Raw genomic sequence first — 16,171 nt, forward strand, 5'->3', positions numbered from 1 at the left:
TGATCTTTCACTGCTTGAATATTTTTCTTCTTGATATGTCCCTCTATCTTGAGAGTTTGAGTAGTCGTAATTTCTTCCAATGCATTACAAGATATGGTTGGATTCATTTCTTGATGCTCGATGTGATCTTTCACTTCTTGAACATTTTTCTTCTTGATATGTCCTTCTATATTGAAAGTTTGAGGAGTGGTAAGTTTGGCCAATGCATTACAATATATGGTCAGATTCATTTCTTCTTTCTCGATGTGATCTTTCACTTCTTGAACCTTTTTCTTCTTGATATGTCCTTCTATCTTGTGAGTTTTAGGAGTGGTAATTCTTGCCAATGCTTTACAAATTATGGTTGTATTCATTTCTTTTTTCTCTAGGGTTGGTTCCTGGTGTATATCCTTTTCTTTTGATGTTTCTTGATCCTTTTATCCCTCCTCTTCATAATTTATGTAAAATAATTTCTTCTCAGCACACTTATGACCTTTTGTGTATTTGCTATCACAATTGTAGCAAAGCCCTTTTTCTCTTTTTTCTTCCAGTTGTTGTCATGTAAACCTTGTAGGTTGTGGAAGATTAGGAGAAAAAAAACTTCCATAATTATAGTAGTGAGTGGTGGGATTCCTTGTTTCTATAATTCTGCTTTCAATTTTTCTTGCCAACCTAAATGCCTTCTCCAATGAATCAGGTTCCCAAAGACGAACCTCATGTTGAATGTTATCCTTTAAAGTCCCTATGAAGACATCAATCCTTCGCTTCTATGGAATATCATTTACCCTTATATTCAATTTTTGAAAGTACTCAATGTTCTCTGCCATTGAACCCTTTTGTTCAAGATTTATCAATTGGCTAAAGAAGGTGTTACTCTTTGTATCCTCATAATGTGCTATCATTTCTTCTGTGAAAATTGACCAAGTGACAAGTGCTTTACGAGAACAAAGCCCTTTATACCATAAAAATTGATTTGGTTCTAAATATAAAGATGTAATATGTACCTTTTGTAATAGTTGAACCTCATGTAGATCAAAATATTTCTCCATCTGTAGTATCCAATTTACCAGATCCTTGCCATCAAACTTCCTCATATTGCCTTTTCTTGATTTTAGGAGCTTGATCTTGAAATGATTGTAACTCGGTAATTTCATATCTCCAAGTTTTGAAATTGTGTCCTGCAGTAGCCCTATGAGTCTTCTTTCTAACCCCGCATGTATGATTAGAATTTGATTCTCCAAGAAAGAGTTATGCCCAATCTCCTAAGGTGACCTGATTATATAATGTTTCAGTGGAGTGAACTTGTATGATGTGCCACATGTCATTGTTTTGACCTTCGGATCTGAAAAATATATACAAAAAACTACAACATGTCCTCTTTCTGTAACTTCTTATGAAATTTCAATTTGATGCTCAGAGAGAAATTTATGACGAGTTTCCAAAGGTCACCTGTGTAGAATGTGATCTGGGAGTTTGCAAAAACCCTAAATTACTCAGATTATATCTCTGGAAATATAGCGAGAAAAGATCTGAAATTTGGACACGAGGTTCATACTGATTTATTCTCAAATGGGTTTTTTTTTAATCTTCTGAAACTTCGTAGCAAAAAAAGTTATAGAAAAAATTCCACGATGACCTGTTTGGAGCAACAAAACCCTAGAATCCAAAGCTCTGATACCAAATGTTATGAAACCAGCTCACAAAAAAATAGAAAAGATAGATAAACGCCTTAGAAATAAGCCTCTTCGAGGGGACAACCTCCTTTACATTACACAAATGAACAATTCTTAGATGATACAAATGAAAAGACCTCTTTTCTATATATAGGAGTCTAAGGGGTCATAATATAATCAAAGATGACATAACAATAATAATGTAAGGACACAATAATAACAATAGTGGGCTTCTGTGGTGCACAATAATAACAATATGGGGACTACATGGGCACAACAATATAATAAGGTGGTTGTACTAATAACAATAAGGGGTTACACTAGTAGTATAGGGACCTAACAAATTTAGCATTCAAATGATCCATTACATGTAAAACTTGTCTCAATAATGTGTGGAGAATGCTCAAATATTGCTTCTGTTCATTAACCGAACATAAAGATACCGCAATGCCAACCTACATCCTTTCAACTTTGGTTTGGGCATGTTATGCCATCTCATACGCAATTCACACATTATTTTGCTATCTTGCAAGTAACTTTTGTAGAAAATCCTATAGATTCACAAGCCCATGCAATGTACTACAGCAAGAGACAAGACCCTACTTCTACTATCAACCAGTGTAAGCCAATAGATCAATGGAAACAATAATTGACAAGAGGAAGATAATAAAATACACATAACACAATAAGTATCTGAGAAAAGCCACAACTCAAAACCCCACTATCTGTATTGCATATATCAGAAATCCAAGATGATAATACAATGCTTGTTCTCACAAGAACAATCCAAACACTTAGTAAAATCAATCTCCAACTCACAAGTAAAATCTTTGCCAATGTAGAGTTCCATAATTGTTTTGTTTTGACACCCTTTTTCCTCCATTTTCCTCTTTCATCATCGCTATCGACTCAATAAAAGCAGTCAAACCATAGATTTTGATAAGGTAAAAACTCTCATATGTCATACTTTTCATATTTGTTAATGTGCCTTATTATTATGTTAAATATTGCATTAGCTACATAATTAACATGATTCTGTAGTTATTTTACAAATCTGCAGGTATCTCCATGGTTTACGGGGTTCTGGTGCGCCAATGAAGCAAGGAAGCACATGGGCGGTTAAGGATCAATCCCTTCATGGATCTCCTCCTATTTGCTAGAGCCAATTCACTGAAGGAATCACATGGTGGTGCGGTCAAAGGCTCGGGTCAAACATGTAGTAGGAGAAGTCCGAATGCATCACGTTTCTCCGATTTTATTTCCAAATAGAAAATCGTCGAGATAACGCTTTTATTGTTTAAGTTTCAAATTTGAATAAGGATTGATTAAAATACCTATAGGAATAGAAGTCTCAAACTGTTGAGCATGCATTTTATATATAAATATGTATCCTCTGTAAAGGATAACAAGGAAGTAATAGTTAATCTCTGAAGAAATTGTGTGAAACAAACCTTTTGTTCTCATATTGAATTAAAGTTACATTTCTGTTATTCGATGCGTATTTGAGCATTATTTACGCCTTCTGTATTCGGAGGGCCCTTGCAGAGAATCAAGGTTAAATTTATTTCATTTTTCACTTTCTATTATCACATTTTAATTTCGTTCTAGCTTAGTTTTCTTAATTCACTATTTTATCATTTCGTTATAACTCAGTTAAATCTTGTTATTTCGTTTGCATTTGAATTTCTTTGCAGTCGTTTAATGGTTTAGTTTCTTCAATGGTTTTCGTTTAATTATAGTCAGTGTCAAAAGATTGTTTTCATTCTTTTAGAATCAAAACTTGCATATACATTGTAGTTAGTGTTAAAATATTACCTTCATGCTTTTTAGAATCAAATTTTGTATATACTTTGCAGACAACTTTTAAAGGATCATTTTCTTGCTCGTAGAATCATTTGAATCTCAATACTTTGTTTTATTGCAACAAGGTGTTTATGATAGGTTCATAATTTTAGAATGATTAATATAATATGTTTTAGAATGATAATCAATACAGGTATGATCTGGTAGATTAGTCTAACAATAGCTCTACTTCCACTCATTAATTTGTAGAAATCTAACTCTAATTTAATGCTTACAAATAGGAATCTAGATAACAATGAAAATCCCCAAAATAAATTTAACCATCATCTTACAAATTAAAATAAAGGCTTCTAGCATATATAGTGCACTTGCACTTCATAAGTTTACCAACTCCAGTCGATAATTTATGTTTGTAATGTAAGAACATTAAATTGACCAAACATTTTGTCGTCGTTGCCAGGGAAGTGTAAATAGAAGTCTTAAAAAAAATCAAATAAAACATGATATGCATAGGGAAAGAGACTCTAGAGGTAAGTTTATAGGTCGAGGAATAATTCTAATTCCCACATCATCACTCACTCCACCACGACCACATAGTGCCACACCACCCACACAAACTCGAATTCCATCCATAACAGGCCAATATAAACTTCCTAAAGTCTTGAGATCTGAAACCTAACCTAGAGATTCACCAACTTCATCAATAGAAGTTGTAATCGAAGTAGATCTTACATCCCCAACAACAAGAATAAGTTTCCTATATTCAACTAGAGAACAAATTATAGCTCAAGAATTGGAAGTTCCTATTGAAGAAGAGGAAGAAGAAACCCACTTCAAACCATTGACAGAGGAACCAGAAGAATTAGAAGAAAAGCTAGATAAGCATGTTGTAGAACCAGATATTTATTTTGAGGAATCCGTCATGGCTGAAGAGGGAGAAGGAGAAGTACACAATGTCAATGGTGAACAACATAGGATTGGAGGAGGAGGAGAGGAAATAGAGGAGGTGGAAGAGGTGGTGGTATAGGTAGAGGAAGAGGAGATCCAGAACCTTTTGGATTCCCTATCCTTGATGAGGATACAACATTAACAATGAAAAACATTTTGCCTTCTATCCTCCCTAATTTTCATGGAATAAGAAGCGAATACCCAGAGACATTTCTCTTTTAATTTGAAGTATTATGTAGATCATATGATTATATGCACAATGCTAAAAAACTAAAACTGTTCCCTACCACCTTAAAGGATTCAACATTAAAATGGTTTATAGGTTTAGGAACGAATTCTATAAGAACATGGGGACAAATGAAAGAAGAATTCTTGAAGAAATACAAGGATTATTATATGCCTCATAGCATTAAAGATGTAGTCTTTAAAATGGTACAAAAAGAAGATGAAAATCTTGAATATTTTGTCGAAAGATTTGTTTATAATATCACAAGGGAAAAATGAATAATCTGGATGAGGAAACTTTGAAAGCTCTCTTACTAAAATCCATTAAAGATGATTGGATTGATCTTCTCAATCTAATGGGAAAAGGTGATATTTCTCAGTTACCATTCGCAGATATTTGTGATTTATGTGTACATATTTCACGAGGTAAAGCAAGAACAGGGAAAAGTCCAAGGGATCCTCTTTTATCAAGAGTAAATAAATCTGCAGTTGGGATAGTAAGTAGGGTAGAATTAGGTAGTTTGCTTGATAACTTTAAGACAGACATCTCAAGGAGTTTCAGTGAGAAAATTGACACCCTTAAAATACAGAACAAGTAGAAAGCTGAAAATTCTGCATTATCCATCTTTTGTCCTAGGTGTAGAAAGAAACATGCTCTAAGAGAATGTCCTTTAGATTTAAAATGTTAGGTCCCTATAATAATAGTGATTCCCCCATCAATATTGTAATTATATCCCTTATTAATATTGTTGTGCCCCTATTGTCCCCATATTGTTATTACTGTGCCCCATAGTATCCCTCTATTGTTATTTTTGTGCCTTTATATTATTATTGTTAGGTCGACTTGGTTATATTGTGACCCCTTAGACTCCTATATATAGAAAGGAGGTTTTGTCATTTGAATAATCAAATAATTGTTCATTTATGTAATGTAAAGGAGGTTGCCCATTCGAAGAGGCTTATTTCTAAGGCGTTCATCTATATTTTCTATCTTTTTGTGAGCTAGTTTCATAATATTTGGTATCAGAGCTTTGGATTCTAGGGTTTCGCTGCTCCAAATAGGTCATCGTGGAATTTTCGCTATAAATTTTTTCTGTGACGTTTCAGAAGCAAAAAAAAAATCTATTTGAGATGAAATCACACTGAACCTTGGGTCCGAATTTCAAAGCTTTTCGCACTATATTTGCAGAGATATGATCTGAGGAAGTTGGTCTTTTTGTAGACTCCTGAATTACATTCCAAATAGGTGACCTGGGGAAAATCATCATAACTTTCTCTCTGAGCATCAGATTGAAATTTTGTAAGAAGTTACAGAAAGAGGACGGATTGTAGTTTCTTGTATATATTTTTCAGAGCTAAAGGTCAAAACAGTGACACGTGGCACTTCATACAAGTTTGCTCTTCTGGAAAGGTCTATAATCAGGTGATCTTGGGAGATTGTGCATAACTCTTCCCTGGAGAATCCAATTTGGATCAAACTAGTGGCATTGGAAATAGGACGCAGAGCGCTACTACAGGTCACAATTTCAGAACTGGATGATCCGAAATTACAGAGATACATTAGATTCAATATCAAGCTCCTACAAAGTGAAATAAGGTGTGTAGTTTTTTTTAAATTTTTGCATAAGCTTGGTTTGAAAAATTAGTTGAAGGAATTCAAAGGGCATAGTAAAGCATTATTATCGATAATTGATGCCCCGAGGAAAGAAAATGCAAACACTTAGTAAGCAACCTGAAAGCTCTAGCATGAATCATGAAGAAGAGGAAGAAATGCAACATGATATATCAAAATTACGAGACTAAGTGCAACAAGTGTCACTTGCACAAAAAGTAACCGAATCTAAGATGGATGATTTAAAGAAAGATGTAGAAGCTAAGATGGATGGTTTAAAGAAAGGTGTAGAAGCTAAGATGGATTGTTTAAAGAAAGGTGTAGAAGCTAATATGGATGGCATTGAAGCTAAGATGAATGGCATGGACGCTAAAATGGATGGCATGGATGATAAGATGGAAGAATTGAAGATAAATATGAATAAGTTTCTACAAGAAATGGTCAATAATGGTGAAAGGGTAGTAAAGGAAACTCATGATGAGAACAAAAGAAATGTTAATCATGATTCCGTAGACTCTAATGTTGGATCAAAGACCCACCATATTCCAAAAATCGATATGAGGAAGTTTGATGGCAAGGATCCCGCAACATGGATATTACATATGGAGCAATTTTTCGATCTTAATAATGTGCAAAACACACAAAAGGTACGTATTGCAACTTTATATTTGGAACCAAATCAGTTTGTATGGTATCAATGGCTTTGCTCTCGTAAACAAATTATCACTTGGGCAATTTTTACGGAAGAATTGACATCAAATTATGAGGATACAAAAAGCAACACTTTTTTTAGCCAATTAATAAGTCTCAAACAAAAGGGTTCAATAATGGAGCACATTGAGGAGTTCCAAAAATTGAACATAAGGGTAAAACATATTCCAGAGGAGCATAGAATTGATGTGTTCATAGGGATTTTAAAGGATAATATCCAACATGATGTTCGCCTTTGGGAACCTGATTCATTAGAGAAGGCATTCAGGTTAGCAAGAAAAATGGAAAGCAAAATTATGGCAACTAGGAAGCATACCACTCACAACTATAAAGATGGAAGTGTTGTTGTGCCTAGCCTTCCACAACCTATAAGGTTGACACCACAACAATTGGAAGAAAAAAGAGCAAAAGGGCTTTGTTACAGTTGTGATAGCAAATACACTAAAGGTCATAAGTGTGATGAGAAGAAATTATTCTACAGAGATTGTGAAGAGGAAGAAGAAAATGAGCAAGAAAGGTCAAAAGAAGAGGATATACTCCAAGAACAAAGCCTAGATAAAGAAGAAATGAATCCGATCATATCTTGTAATGCATTAGCTGGAATTACCACTCCTCAAACCATCAAGATAGAAGGACAAATCAATAAGAAAACGGTAATAGTGTTGATTGATTTAGGAAGTACCCACAATTTTATTCATTGTAAGATAGAAAAAGAATTGAATTGCTTCCTATATCCAGCACCAGAGTGTCAAGTGATGGTTGCAAATGGAGGAATGATAAATTGCTCTAGAAAGTACCATAATATCAAGCTATCCATGGGAGAATATGTATTGAAAAGCCCAATGCTTTCCATTCCAATGGGAGGTGTTGATGTTGTATTAGGAGTCCAATGGCTACAATCCTTGGGTACAATAGCTTTTAACTTTCAAGAACTTTTCATGAAATTTTATGAGGAAGGAAAGGAAGTTGAATTAAGGGGTATTGCAGGGAAACCGGGAAAGATAATAAGCTCTAACGGTATGACAAAGATTCTAAAAAATGAACAACGAAGTGTAATTGCACAATTATGTTCGCTAGATGTTTCCACATTGAAATCATCTATTGCTCCAGATCTCCAAAAAGTCTTGGACAATCATTCCAAGGTAGTTGAGACTCCCAAAGGTCTCCCACCTATTCGTGATCATGATCATGCTATTAATTTGATTCCAGGAAGTGTTCCTCCAAACATGAGGCCGTACAGATATCCCTATGCCCAAAAGAGTGAAATTGAACGTATGGTTGCAGAAATGCTTAAGGCTGGTATAATTCAACCTAGCCAAAGTTCTTTCTCTGCTTCAGTGGTATTGGTGCACAAGAAGGATGGATCATGGCGCATGTGTCTGGATTATTGTTGGGTGTGGAGCTTGATTATCTTCTATATTCAAAGGTTTCAGCCGGATGTATACCCCAGAAAGGCTGTACACCCCTCCACGTGGGGGGCTGCGGGGGGGCTAATCCCCCCTGGCTGGGGGGTCCGGGGGCCAGCGGGGGTTCTGGGGCAGCGCCCCCGAAGCTAAAAATAGATGTAAAATTGCCTTGTAAAATTCTAGTAATTTCTAGTCAATCTGGTTCGTTCATTAGGCAAATGATCTGACGGTAGAAGTTATGTTTAATTTAGAGTTTTTGCCCTAGAAGCCAACCCCTCACTATATATGAGGGAATTGTATTGCGTCTATGTATATCTATATTTTGAGTGAAGAAGAGAGAGGAGATTGAGAGTGAAGAGGGTGTTACAGCGAATCTGTTGTAGGCTGTATCTCTTCAGTTTGCTGGATAATATAATAAAATAAGGATTGGCTGTTTCTCTGTGGATGTAGCCCAAACTAGGTGAACCACGTATATATGTGTCTCTCTTGTTTTATGCATTTTCTGTGTTTACATTTCTGCAATATTTTATGTGTTCCATTGCTCCGTAATATATATAATTTTCTAACAACTGGTATTAGAGCCGAAGGTCTATTTGGCTGATAAACTCGCAGGAGAGAAGGGTTCCTGGTTCGAGTGGGAGCAATGGCGGAAGATGGTAGGTTTAGGGTCGAAAAATTCAACGGCCAAAACTACCAGCTGTGGAACATGAAGATGGAAGATTATCTATATCAGAGAGATATGTACCTACCATTGAGCAGAAAGACAAAGAAGTCGACAAATATGACAGGCACAACATGGGATATTCTAGAGAGAAAGGCACTTGGAACAATAAGGTTGTGCCTAGCGGCGTTGGTAGCGTTTAATATTTCGAAGGAAACAACAACACAGGGTTTAATGTTAGGATTGGCCAAATTGTATAAAAAACCCTCGGCCTCAAATAAGGTATTTCTTATGAAGCATTTATTTAATATGAATATGTTAGAAGGTGGATCTGTTGCAGATCATTTAAATGATTTTAATACAGTTACAAGTCAGTTAAGTTCTGTAGGGGTAAATTTTGATGATGAAGTTAGGGCTCTGTTATTTCTGTGCTCATTGCCAGAAAGTTGGAATGGTTTAGTTATGGCCGTTAGTAACTCTGTCTCTGGATCTAGTACTTTAAAGTTTGATGATGTTGTTGGTGCAATCCTTAGCGAGGAAATGCAATGGAAAAGCTTCGGTGAGACATCAGGTAATGCTTTGACTGCAGAGACTAGGGGAAGAAAAATGGAAAGAGGAAAGAGCCTAGGATATCGCAGTAAGTCAAGAAAAGGTAGATCCAAGTCCAGATCGGGGATAGTGTGCTGGAAATGTAGGAAGAAAGGACACCTGAAGAAAGACTGCAAGTCTTGGAAGGGAAAAGAAGGAGATGCGCAGCAAGAAACTAATCATGAAGCGAATGTAACAGGTGATGTGTTGTAAGATGCTTTGATTCTTTCATTAGAAAATATTATTGATGCCTGGGTGATAGATTCAGGGGCCTCATTCCATGCCACACTTGATAAGAAACATTTTCATGATTATGTTCAAGGAGATTTTGGACAAGTTTGATTGGGTGATGATAAACCCTGTAAAATTGTTGGAATGGGTAAGGTTCTTGTAAAACATCAGAATGGAAACCAATGGCTACTAAAGGAGGTAAGGCATGTTCTAGATCTAAAGAAAAATCTGATTTCAACAGGGCAGTTAGGCAGTGAAGGTTGTGTGACAACTTTCACAGATAAAGCTTGGAAGGTCACTAAAGGATCCTTGGTAATAGCGAAAGGAGAAAAGATTGGTACATTGTATTTATGCAATGGTATTTCTAATTCTGTTAATGCTTTAACCTCTATAGGAGAAGATACGGCATTGTGGCATCATAGGCTCGGGCACATGAGTGAGAAGGGGATGTGGATTCTTCACTCAAGAAATTTGTTGCCAATTTTGAAGCATGTTGATTTAAAATTATGTGAGAATTGTGTTTATGGAAAACAGAAGAGAGTCAGATTCCTTAGAGTTGGGAAAGAAAAGAATAGCAAAAAATTAGAGCTTGTGCATACAGATGTATGGGGACCTGATCAGGTATCATCTCTTGGTGGCTCTCATTATTATGTTACTTTTATTGATGATGCAACCAGAAAAACTTGGATTTATTGTTTTCGAAATAAATCTGATGTATTTGATACTTTCAAGAAATGGAAAGATTTGGTTGAAAATGAGACAAGGAAAAGGTTGAAGTGTCTCAGATCAGATAATGGAGGTGAATATTGCAGCAAAGAGTTTGATAGGTACTGTTCAGAGAATGGAATTCACAGAGAGAAGAAAGTTCCAAGAACACCACAAGAAAATGGCATGTCAGAAAGGATGAACAGGACAATCATGGAGCATGCAAGGTGCATGAGATTGCATGCAGGTTTGCCTTTACAATTTTGGGCAGATGCTGTAGATACTGATGTTTATCTAATAAACAGAGGGCCTTCAAGTTCCTTGGATGGTGGTATTCCAGAGGAGGCATGGACAGGTAAAAAGGTAAAGTACTCATTTTTAAAGACTTTTGGTTGTGAAGCTTTTGTCCACATTAACAAAGAAAATAGAACAAAGCTTGAGGCAAAATCAAAGAAATGTACCTTTATTGGATATGGTGTTAATGATTTTGGTTATCGCTTATATGATTATGAACATCACAAAATCATTAGAAGCAGAGATGTAATATTCAATGAAAAGGTCTTGTATAAGAATCAGTTGCAGGAAAAGAAATAGGAGAAAGAAAATAGAAAATACACAGTGCTTGACAATATCACAGGAAAAGTGATGGTGCCTAAAAATCATAATGATCAATAGCCAGAACAACAACCACAATGGCAACAAGCACTTAAAACACCTGAAAGTGGTGTTAGAAGATCTACCAGGATAAGTAGACCCCCTGAACGATACTCTCCTTCATTATATTATGTATTGTTGACTGATTCTGGTGAACTAGAATGTTATGAAGAAGCAGTGCAGGTAGAAACCAGGAAGAAGTGGGAGCAAGCCATGAAAGAAGAGATGGACTCATTAGCACATAACCAGACTTGGGACTTAGTCAGGTTACCTGCAGGTAAAACAACATTGTAGAATAAATGGGTTTACAGGCTGAAGGAAGAAGATGGAGGAAAACAGAGGTACAAAGCTAGACTTGTGGTGAAGGGGTTTGCACAAAAGAAAGGTATTGATTTTGATGAAATATTTTCTCCTGTTGTTAAAATGACTTCAATCAGAACTATTTTAAGTCTAGTAGCAGCTGAAGATTTTCATCTTGAGCAGTTAGATGTAAAGACAACCTTTCTCCATGGGGATTTGGAGGAAGAGATATATATGCAGCAACCACAAGGATATGAGGTAAAAGGGAAGGAAAAACTAGTGTGTAGGTTGAAGAAGAGCTGATATGGCTTAAAACAGGCTCCAAGGCAGTGGTATCTAAAATTTGGCAGGTTTATGTCTGAACAAGGTTCTACTAGATGTCACTCTGATCATTGTGTTTATCTCAAAAGGCAAAATGATGGCAGCTATATTATATTGTTATTGTATGTAGATGACATGCTTGTTGCAGGTTCTAACATGTAGGAAATAAATGTGCTCAAAAGGAAATTGGAAAACTCATTTGCAATGAAGGATTTGGGTGCTGCAAAACAAATCCTTGGTATGAGAATAACTAGAGACAGGAAGAATCACAAATTAACATTGTCTCAAAGTAAGTACATAGAAAAGGTGATGAAAAGGTTTAATATGCAGAATGCAAAACCAATTAGTATAACTTTGGCTGGCTATTTCAAATTAAGTAAGGAGTCGTGTCCCAGGACTCAGGAAGAAATGGCTCATATGTCTAAAGTTCCATATGTATCAGCAGTTGGAAGCTTAATGTATGCAATGGTCTGCACAAAGCCTGATATTGCACATGCAGTGGGAGTTGTAAGCAGGTACATGAACAATCCAGGAAAGAACATTGGATGGCAGTGAAGTGGATTCTCAGGTATTTGAGAGGTACCACAAATCAATCATTATGCTTTGGTGGTTCAAACATTGCTCTACAGGGATTTGTTGATGAAGATATGGCAGGTGATAGAGATAACAAGAGGAGCAAAACAAGGTATGTGTTTACTATAGGTGGAACAGCTGTCAGTTGGGTTTCAAAAATCCAAAGTTTTGTTGCACTTTCAACAACAGAAGCAAAGTATGTTGCTGCTACAGAGGCTAGTAAAGAAACGATTTGGTTACAAAGGTTTCTGGATGAATTGGGAAAGAAGCAGGAGTTGGGAAGGTTATACAATGATAGCCAGAGTGCCATACATCTTGCAAAGAACTTTGCATTTCACTCCAAGACTAAACATATACAACTCAAGTACCATTTCATACGGTCAGCATTGGAAGATGGACAGTTGAAGCTGGAAAAGATACACACTAGCCAGAATCCTGCAGATATGTTATCAAAAGTTGTAACCAAGGAGAAACTGAGAATCTACTCAGTTTCAATTGGTCTTCAAGTATGATGAAGAATATGAGAAATAGCCAGGTCCAAAGTGGAGTTATTGTCTAGCAAATGAAGTAGTGGTGGAGTTGCTATAATCAGTCTCCAAGTGGGAGATTGTTGGGTGTGGAGCCTGATTATCTTCTATATTCAAAGGTTTCAGCCAGATGTATACCTCAGGAAGACTGTACACCCCTCCACGCGGGGGGAACTTGTCCCCCCCCCGTGGGGGTCCAGGGGGGCTAATCCCCCTCGGTTGGGGGGTCCGGGGGCAACGCCCCCAAAGCTAAAAATAGATGTAAAATTGCCTTGTAAAAGTCTAGTAATTTCTAGTCAATCTGGGCCGTTCATTAGACGGATGATATGACGGTAGAAGTTATGTTTAATTTAGGGTTTTTTGCCCTAAAAGGCAACCCCTCACTATATATGAGGGAATTGTATTGCGTCTATGTATATCTGCATTCTGAGTGAGGAAGAGAGAGGAGATTGAGAGCGAAGAGGGTGTTACAACGGATCTGTTGTAGGTTGTATCTCTTCAGTTTGCTGGATAATATAATAAAAGAAGGACTGACTATTTATCCATGGATGTAGCCCAAACTGGGTGAACCACGTATATCTGTGTCTCTCTTGTTTTATGCATTTTCTATGTTTATATTTCTGCAATATTTTATGTGTTCCATTGCTCCGTAATATATATAATTTTCTAACAATTATAGGGAGCTCAACAAGCTCACTATTAAAGATAAGTTTCCCATTCCTATCATTGATGAATTATTGGATGAATTGCATGGATCAATTTACTTCAGCAAGTTATATCTTTGTTCAGGATATCATCAAATCAAAATGAAGACTCAAGACATTCCAAAAACAGCATTTAGAACTCATGAGGGTCACTATGAGTTTTTGGTCATGCCTTTTGGCCTTACCAATGCACCTTATACATTTCAAGGTTTGATGAATTCCATTTTCAAACCCTTCCTTAGAAAATTTGTGTTAGTATTTTTTGATGATATACTAATCTACAGCAAGCCTTGGAAGGATCATGTTGAACACGTTGACAGGGTGCTACAACTATTGGAGGAGAAACAATTATATGCAAAAAGATCCAAATGTTTCTTTGGAGTACAAGAGGTGGAATATCTGGGTCATATTGTATCTCATGAAGGAGTTAATGTAGACCCTAGCAAAATTAAAGCCACTAAGGAATGGGAAATCCCCACATCCATAAATAATTTGCGAGGATTTCTCAGGTTGACAGGGTATTATCGCAAGTTTGTTAAGAATTATGGGAAAATAGCAACACCTCTAACAACATTGTTGAAGAAAGATGCATTTTCATGGACTCTAGAAGCAACAAAAACCTTTGAAGATCTTAAAGAGGCAATGTGCCAAGCACCGGTCTTCGCTACACCAGACTTCACAAAAACTTTTATTGTGGAATGTGATGCTTCCGGAAATGGAATTGGTGTTGTTTTAATGCAAGATGAAAGACCCATTGCTTTCAAAAGTCTTCTAATGAAGGGAAAGTATTTACACAAAGCTATTTATGAGAAGGAAATGTTGGCAATACTACATGCACTTAAGAAATGGCAACCCTACCTAATGGGAAGACACTTCAAGGTAAAAACAGATCATGATAGCCTTAAATACTTTTTAGAACAAAGATTATCCTCTGAAGAACAACAAAAATGGGTCACAAAGATGTTGGGTTATGACTTTGAAATCATATACAAAAAAGGGAAGCAAAATGTTGTGGCAGATGCACTCTCAAGAAAGGATGAGGATGTGGAAGCATTTTTGTGTGCCATTTCTATTATCCAACCAGATTGGATAAACAAAGCAAGGGAGGAATGGAAGAATGACGAAGAAGTGTGGGAACTTATTCGAAAGTTACAACAAGATTCTAGTACATCTGATACATTTAGCTGGAAAAATGATTCGTTATGGTACAAAGATCGCTTATAACTCTATAAGAATTCCCAACTGAAATGAAAGATTCTTCTGGAATTGCACGCTTCTCCCTTAGGAGGGCACTCAGGATTTTTAAAAACTTACCACAGGGTTAAGAAGGAATTCTTTTGGGATGGCCTTAAATCGGATATTCAAAAGTTTGCGGCAGAATGTTTGGTATGCCAACAAAATAAAGCTGAAACAATTAAGACACCAGGTCTATTACAACCTTTATCCATTCCAAGCCAACGTTGGGAGTAGGTTTCAATGGATTTTATCACAAGTTTACCCAAGTCTGAGGGAAAGAGTGTCATCATGGTGGTAGTTTACAGACTTACCAAGTATGCATATTTTTGTGCATTATCACATCCATTTAAAGCCAGTACAGTTTCTACGGCATTTATGGAAACAATTCAAAAGCTACATGGAAGCCCAAAGATTATTGTAAGTGACAGAGATCCCATTTTTACAGGAAATTTTTGGACAACATTATTTTCTTGTCTTGGTATTCAGTTAGCTCATAGCTCATCTTATCATTCTCAATCTGATGGGAAAACGGAGATAGTAAACAAATGTTTGGAAGGATATCTTCGTTGCTTTGTATTTGATAAACAGACGCAATGGGTCAAATGGTTGCCTTGGTTCTACAAGCAATAAAAGAAATACCGATTTTTGAAAAAACAATTAAGGAATTGAGTACTCAAGGATCAAGAAGAAAAAGAAAATAAATAAAAAGAATTCAACTAGTACGGAGAATTGCAAATATCATGATGGGGAAGACAACAATTCAAAAATATGTAGATCTAGGAAGCCCCATTGTGAAAACACACGTCAATGGATCTGGAATACCAAACACGTTGATTTATCTAGGAGTAGCCATAAACATAATGAGAAAACAAACTATGGATAAATTGAAGATTCCTAATCTTCAATACACACCAACATTGTTACAATTAGCAGATAGGTATGTAAGTAAACATGATGGTGTGTTAGAAGATATATATGCATCCTTAGATTCTTGGGAATATCCTGTTGATTTCACGATTTTAACACCCAAGAATAACTTAGGAGGACATCCATTAATTTTAGGAAGGCTGTGGTTAGCTACAACCGATGCTTTTATCAGTTGTAGATCAGGAGACATGTTTATCTTAGATAGAAGCTTGATAAAGAAATTTACATTGTACCCACCTGCAAAAACAATGATAGAAGTAGAAAATGAAGAATAGATAGCTAATGATAATGATATACAACCAATTTTCACTATTGCACAAATAAATGAAGAGGATCAAATTTTAAATTAAATAGAAAATAATGAACCCTCTTTATATTATGACAATA

This window comes from Pinus tabuliformis, chromosome X (genome assembly GCF_031772625.1).
Source record: "Pinus tabuliformis cultivar Carrire ecotype Pingquan chromosome X, CPIR1, whole genome shotgun sequence".
NCBI classification, from domain to species: Eukaryota; Viridiplantae; Streptophyta; class Pinopsida; order Pinales; family Pinaceae; genus Pinus; species Pinus tabuliformis.